Genomic DNA, 6,501 nt, shown 5'->3' with positions numbered 1-6,501 from the left:
CATCAATTTCAAGAACTCCCCTCTTCTAAGGCGTCCCATTACTCACAGGATTCTTCTCAGATGTGAACATGAATTGGTTATTTACAACCATGTCAATGAGTTCTTGAGCTTCTGCAGGCATTTTTTTTAGGTGAATAGATCCACCTGCAGAATGGTCCAGTGACATCTTAGAGAACTCAGATAGACCATAATAGATTATATCCAAAATGGTCCACTCTGAAAGCATGTCAGAAGGACACCTTTTGGTCATCTGCTTGTATCTTTCCCAAGCTTCATAGAGGGATTCACCATCCTTTTGTTTGAAGGTCTGAACATCCACTCTAAGCTTGCTCAGCTTTTGAGGAGGAAAGAACTTAGCCAAGAAGGCCGTGACCAACTTATCCCAAGAGTCCAGGCTATCTTTAGGTTGTGAGTCCAACCATGCTCTAGCTCTGTCTCTTATAGCAAAAGGGAAAAGCATGAGCCTGTAGACTTTAGGATCTACTCTAGTCTTAACAGTCTCACAGATCTGCAAGAACTCAGTTAAAAACTGATAGGGATCTTCTGATGAAAGTCCATGAAACTTGTAGTTGTGTTGCATTAGAGCAACTAGTTGAGGTTTCAGCTCAAAGTTGTTTACTCCAATGGCAGGGATTGAGATGCTTCTTCCATCAAATTTGAAAGTATGTGTAGTATAGTCACCAAGCATCCTCCTTGCATTATTATTGTTGTCATTATTTTCGGTTGCCATCTCCTCTTCTTTTTCAAAAATTTCTGTAAGGTTGTCTCTGGATTGTTGTAATTTAGCTTCTCTTAATTTCCTCTTTAGAGTCCTTTTAGGTTCAGGATCTGCTTCAACAAGAATATTCTTGTCCTTGCTCCTGCTCATATAAGAAAGAAGGGAACAAAAAATAATAATAGGGATCCTCTTTACCACAGTAGAGAGATTCCTTTGTGTGAGTAGAAGAAGAAAAGAATAGAAGAAGGATGAGAAAAATTCGAACACAAAGGAGAAGAGAGGGTTCGAATTTTTAGATGAAGAGAAGAGTGTTAGTAAATAATTAAAATAAATAGAAGGAGATAAGAGAGAGAGAGAGAGTTTTCGAAAATTGTTTTTGAAAAATGGTTAGTGATTTTCAAAAATTAAGAGAGGAAATAAAATTAAAATTAAAATTTGAAATAATTAGTTAATTAAAAGAATTTTGAAAGAGAGGGAGGTACTTTTCGAAAATTAGAGAGAGAAAAGTACTTAGGTAGTTTTTAAAAAGATAAGAAACAAACAAAACGTCAATTAGTTAGTTGAGAAAGATTTGAAAATCAATTTTGAAAAGATAAGAAGTTAGGAAAGATATTTTGAAATCAAATTTTTGAAAAGATATGATTGAAATTTGTTTTGAAAGAGATTTAATTTTTAAAATTGATGACTTGACTAACAAGAAACTAAAAGATATGATTCTAGAATTTAAAGATTAAACCTTTCTTAACAAGAAAGTAACAAACTTCAAATTTTTGAATCAATCACATTAATTGTTAGTAAAGTTTTTGAAAATCATGAAATAAAGATAAGAAAAAGATTTTGAAAATAAATTTTAAAAATTTTCGAAAATAATAAAAAAAATTTGAAAAAGATTTGATTTTTGAAAAAGATTTTGAAAAGATAGGATTTTTAAAAATGAAATCTTGACTTGACTAATAAGAAACAACTAATTTTAAAAATTTTTGACTAAGTCAACCCAAAGATTTCGAATTTTTGAGTAAAATAAGGAAAATATCTTTTTTTTATTTTTGAATTTTTAATGAGGAGAGAGAAAAACACAAATATGACCCAAAACATGAAAATTTTGGATCAAAACCAATTATGCATGCAAGAACACTATGAATGTCAAGATGAACACCAAGAACACTTTGAAGATCAAGATAAACATCAAGACTTATTTTTTAAAAATTTTTAAGAAAAGAAAAACATGCAAGAAACACAAAATATTTTTGGTTTTTTATGATTTTATTTTTCTTTCGAAAATTATTTTTTTGAAAAACGAAAACAAATAAAAAATTTTTGAAAGATTTTTGAAAACTTTTTGAAAAGAAAATTACCTAATCTAAGCAACAAGATGAACCGTCAGTTGTCCAAACTCGACAATCCCCGGCAACTGCGCTAAAAACTTGATAGGCAAAATTGTGATTTACTCTTTTCATAACATGAACAATTCTTAGCAATGGCTCCAAAAACTTGGTGCACACTGCTATGGTTCACTCACATTCTTCACAACTCCGCACAACTAACCAACAAGTGCACTGGGTCATCCAAGTAATAAACCTTACGTGAGTAAGGGTCGATCCCACGGAGATTGTTGGTATGAAGCAAGCTATGGTCATCTTGTAAATCTCAGTTAGGCTAATTCAAATGATTATAATGGTTTTCAAAAATAATAATAAATAAAACATAAAATAAAGATAGAGATACTTATGAAAATCATTGGTGGGAATTTCAGATAAGTGTATGGAGATGCTTTGTTCCTGTTGAATCTCTGCTTTCCTACTGCTTTCCTTCAATTCTTCATACTCCTTTCCATGGCAAGCTGTATGTAGGGCATCACCATTGTCAATGGCTACTTCTCATCCTCTCAGTGAAAATGGTCCAAATGCTCTATCACAGCACGGCTAATCATCTGTCGGTTATCGATCATGCCGGAATAGAATCCATTGATTCTTTTGCGTCTTTCACTACGCCCAACAATCGCTAGTTTGAAGCTCATCACAGTCATTCAATCCTTGAATCCTACTCGGAATACCACAGACAAGGTTTAGACTTTCTGGATTCTCAAGAGTGGCCGCCAAAGGGTTCTAGCTTATACCACGAAGATTCTGATAAAGGAATCTAAGAGATACACGCTCGGTCTAAGGTAGAACGGAAGTAGTTGTCAAGCATGCGTTCATAAGAACGGATGATGATGAGTGCCACAGATCATCACATCCATCAGGTTTAAGTGCAGCGAATATCTTAGAATAAGAATAAGCATGAATTGAATAGAAAACAGTAGTACTTCGCATTAAAACTCGAGGTACAGCAGAGCTCCACACCTTAATCTATGGTGTGTAGAAACTCCACCGTTGAAAATACATAAGTGAAAATAGTGTTCATTGGCTTCGGCCCCAGAGAGGGAACCGGAATAACCAAGACGAAATTGGTCTAAGAGACAGACGCCTAATACAATAGTAAAAAGTTCTATTTATACTAGACTAGTTACTAGGGTTTACAGAAATAAGTAATTGATGCAGAAATCCACTTCCGGGGCCCACTTGGTGTGTGCTTGGGTTGAGCTTAAGCTTTACACATGCAGAGGCTTCTCTTGGAGTTAAACGCCAAGTTGTAACGTGTTTTTGGCGTTTAACTCTGGTTTGTGACGTGTTTCTGGCGTTTTACTCCAGAATGCAGCATGGAACTGGCGTTGAACGCCAGTTTGCGTCATCTAAACTCGAACAAAGTATGAACTATTATATATTGCTAGAAAGCTCTGGATGTCTACTTTCCAACCCCGTTGAGAGCGCCGAATTCGGAGTTTTGTAGCTCCAGAAAATCCATTTCGAGTGCAGGGAGGTCAGAATCCAATAGCATCAGTAGTCCTTTTTCAGCCTGAATCAGATTTTTGCTCAGGTCCCTCAATTTCAGCCAGAAAATATCTGAAATCATAAAAAAACACACAAACTCATAGTAAAGTCAAGAAATGTGAATTTTGCATAAAAAGTAATAAAAGTATCCCTAAAAGTAGTTAGATCCTACTAAAAACTACCTAAAAACAATGCCAAAAAGCGTATAAACGAGGGAAATTGGATCTGGCTTCCTCCAATTTTGGTTGTTTTGTCACTCTAAGCTTTATGTAATTTGGAGCGTTTGAGGCACAATATTGCAACTATGGAGACCGGTCTTTGACGGATACAAAATCCGCTACATGAACTGCAGCTCCTCCATCACGCTACAGCGGTTTGGGGAGACGTAGGAAATTTGGCACTGCTAAGGAGCGGTTCTCTTATAGTGAGCACATCACGGAGCAGTTCTGCACTGGTATAGAGTAGACCATGGGACAGGCATAGCAGCATTCGTCTGCTCTGATGTCCACCATTGTTTGGGTTCCATATATTTCATCGGGTTTTGGTACGTCATGCGGCACACATGTCTGATCCAATGCTCAGTATGTGACATCGTCTTTAGTAAACTATGACCTCTTGATGACGGCACCCCAGCTGATGCATGCACCACCGGTGAAGCCACCTTACTAGCCTCAATATCAGCTGGTGACCTACTCCGAGAGTTATGTTGTCCCATGCTCTCACAGCTGCCTTATAAGGCACAGGATCCCTCTCATCACCCATAGCCTCCTCAGGATTCACGTCCTAACAGACCTTAGCGACAGGGACAGCCTCTGCCATGTGGCAATGGACATTGGCTGCATTACCCGAGTGATTACCACCGATGATATTGTTATTACTGTTGTATGTTGTAATTCCATACACTACTATTGATGTATTTTAGAAACTATTGTATTTAGTTTGGGTTTAAATTATTGAGCTCTTTTTTTGGATGTTTTATGTGAACGTTGCTATGTGTTGAAGTTTAAACTTTAGAATTCCTGTACAACATGAATGCCGTAAACATGGATAACTTAAATCACATAAAATTTGAGTACAACATTTCCTTATTGAAAATATAACAAAGTGAACAATAAAGTAAACCACACAATCACATGAACTACAGAAACAACAACCTCAACAAACACAAACAACGTAGCGACTATAAACTAAACGTCGTGCGTGGAAATGTTCGATTAGTAGACTTCTTGCGCATGGTAGAATTAGGACAAAGCTGTGTCCCGTACCATTCCGGCCAAAGCATCTCATATGGTATCGGGAGAAACTCCGCCTCATATACTTTGAACACAGCTTGTTGCATGTATACCAAATGGACAAATGGATGCTAGTGCATGACGACATGAAAAATGTAGTGACTGGAAAAGGCCACAGTCACACGTGCCTGCCTCAAGCAAACACGGAACAAACCTTGGGACTAACCCTCGAAAGGCTATAATTCCTCAACCAGGAACACTGAAGCCTGTCTGTTGCAATGAGCGATGCGCATCTGCGAGATTTTCTCTCTTTTCTTCTCGATACCATTTATTAACCATTGGGAAAATTGATTATCCGCCACTAGTTGGGTGATGAGCGGATATTTTATACGCTTTTTGGCGGTAATTTCATGTAGATTTTAGTATGTTCTAATTAGTTTTTAATAGAATTTTATTAGTTTTTAGGCAAAAATCATATTTCTGGACTTTACTATGAGTTTGTGTATTTTTCTGTGAATTCAGGTATTTTCTGGCTGAAATTGAGGGAGCTGAGCAAAAATCAGATTTAGGCTGAAAAAGGACTGCTGATGCTGTTGGATCCTGACCTCCCTGCACTCGGAATAGATTTTCTGGAGCTACAGAAGTCCAATTGATGCGATCTTAATTGGGTTGGAAAGTAGACATCTAGGGCTTTCCAGCAATATATAATAGTCCATACTTTGCACAAAGATATCGACGTAAACTGGTGTTCAACGCCAGTTCCATGCTGCAGTCTGGCGTCCAGCGCCAGAAACAGGTTACAAGTTGGAGTTCAACGCCCAAAACACGTTACAACCTAGCGTTCAACTCCAGAAACAGCCCAAGCACGTGAGAGGCTTAAGTCTCAACCCCAGCACACACCAAGTGGGCCCCAGAAGTGGATTTCTGCACCAATTATCTTAGTTTACTCATATTCTGTAAACCTAGGTTACTAGTTTACTATTTAAACAACTTTTAGAGACTTATTTTATATCTCATGACATTTTTAGATCTGAATTTTTATACACTTTGACGGAATGAGTCTCTAAACTCCATTGTTGGGGGTGAGGAGGTCTGCAGCGTCTCGATGAATTAATGCAATTACTTTCGTTTTCCGTTCAAACACGCTTGTTCTTATCTAAGATGTTCATTCACGCTTAAAGATGAAGAAGGTGATGATCCATGACACTCATCACCTTCCTCAATCCATGAACGTGTGCCTGACAACCACCTCCGTTTTACATCATATTGAATGAGTATCTCTTAGATTCCTTAATCAGAATCTTCGTGGTATAAGCCGAATTGATGGCGGCATTCATGAGAATCCGGAAAGTCTAAACCTTGTCTGTGGTATTCTGAGTAGGATTCTGGGATTAGATGACTGTGACGAGCTTCAAACTCCTGAAGGCTGGGCGTTAGTGACAGACACAAAAGAATCATTGGATTCTATTCCAACCTGATTGAGAACCGACAGATGATTAGACGTGCTGTGACAGAGCATTTGGACCGTTTTCACTGAGAGGATGGGAAGTAGCCATTGACAACGGTGACACCCTACATATAGCTTGCCATGGAAGGAACCTTGCGTGTGGGAAAAGGATTTCTAGGAAAAGTTGAAATTCAGAGGACAAAGCATCTCCAAAACTCCAACATATTCTCCATC

The 6,501-nt window shown here is 37.7% G+C and overlaps 1 non-coding gene across 1 annotated transcript; it reads left to right on the top strand.

The window, feature by feature from the left end:
- Positions 1-220: 220 nt before the first annotated feature.
- On the top strand, positions 221-328 carry LOC127747154 (small nucleolar RNA R71). The gene has a single exon (XR_008008958.1). It is a non-coding gene; the product is annotated as a small nucleolar RNA R71 (small nucleolar RNA).
- Positions 329-6,501: the final 6,173 nt, after the last annotated feature.

This window comes from Arachis duranensis, chromosome 4, assembly GCF_000817695.3.
Source record: "Arachis duranensis cultivar V14167 chromosome 4, aradu.V14167.gnm2.J7QH, whole genome shotgun sequence".
Classification (NCBI taxonomy): domain Eukaryota; kingdom Viridiplantae; phylum Streptophyta; class Magnoliopsida; order Fabales; family Fabaceae; genus Arachis; species Arachis duranensis.
The sequence above is the reverse complement of the archived record's forward strand: the minus strand, read 5'-3'. Positions and strand labels throughout refer to the sequence as shown.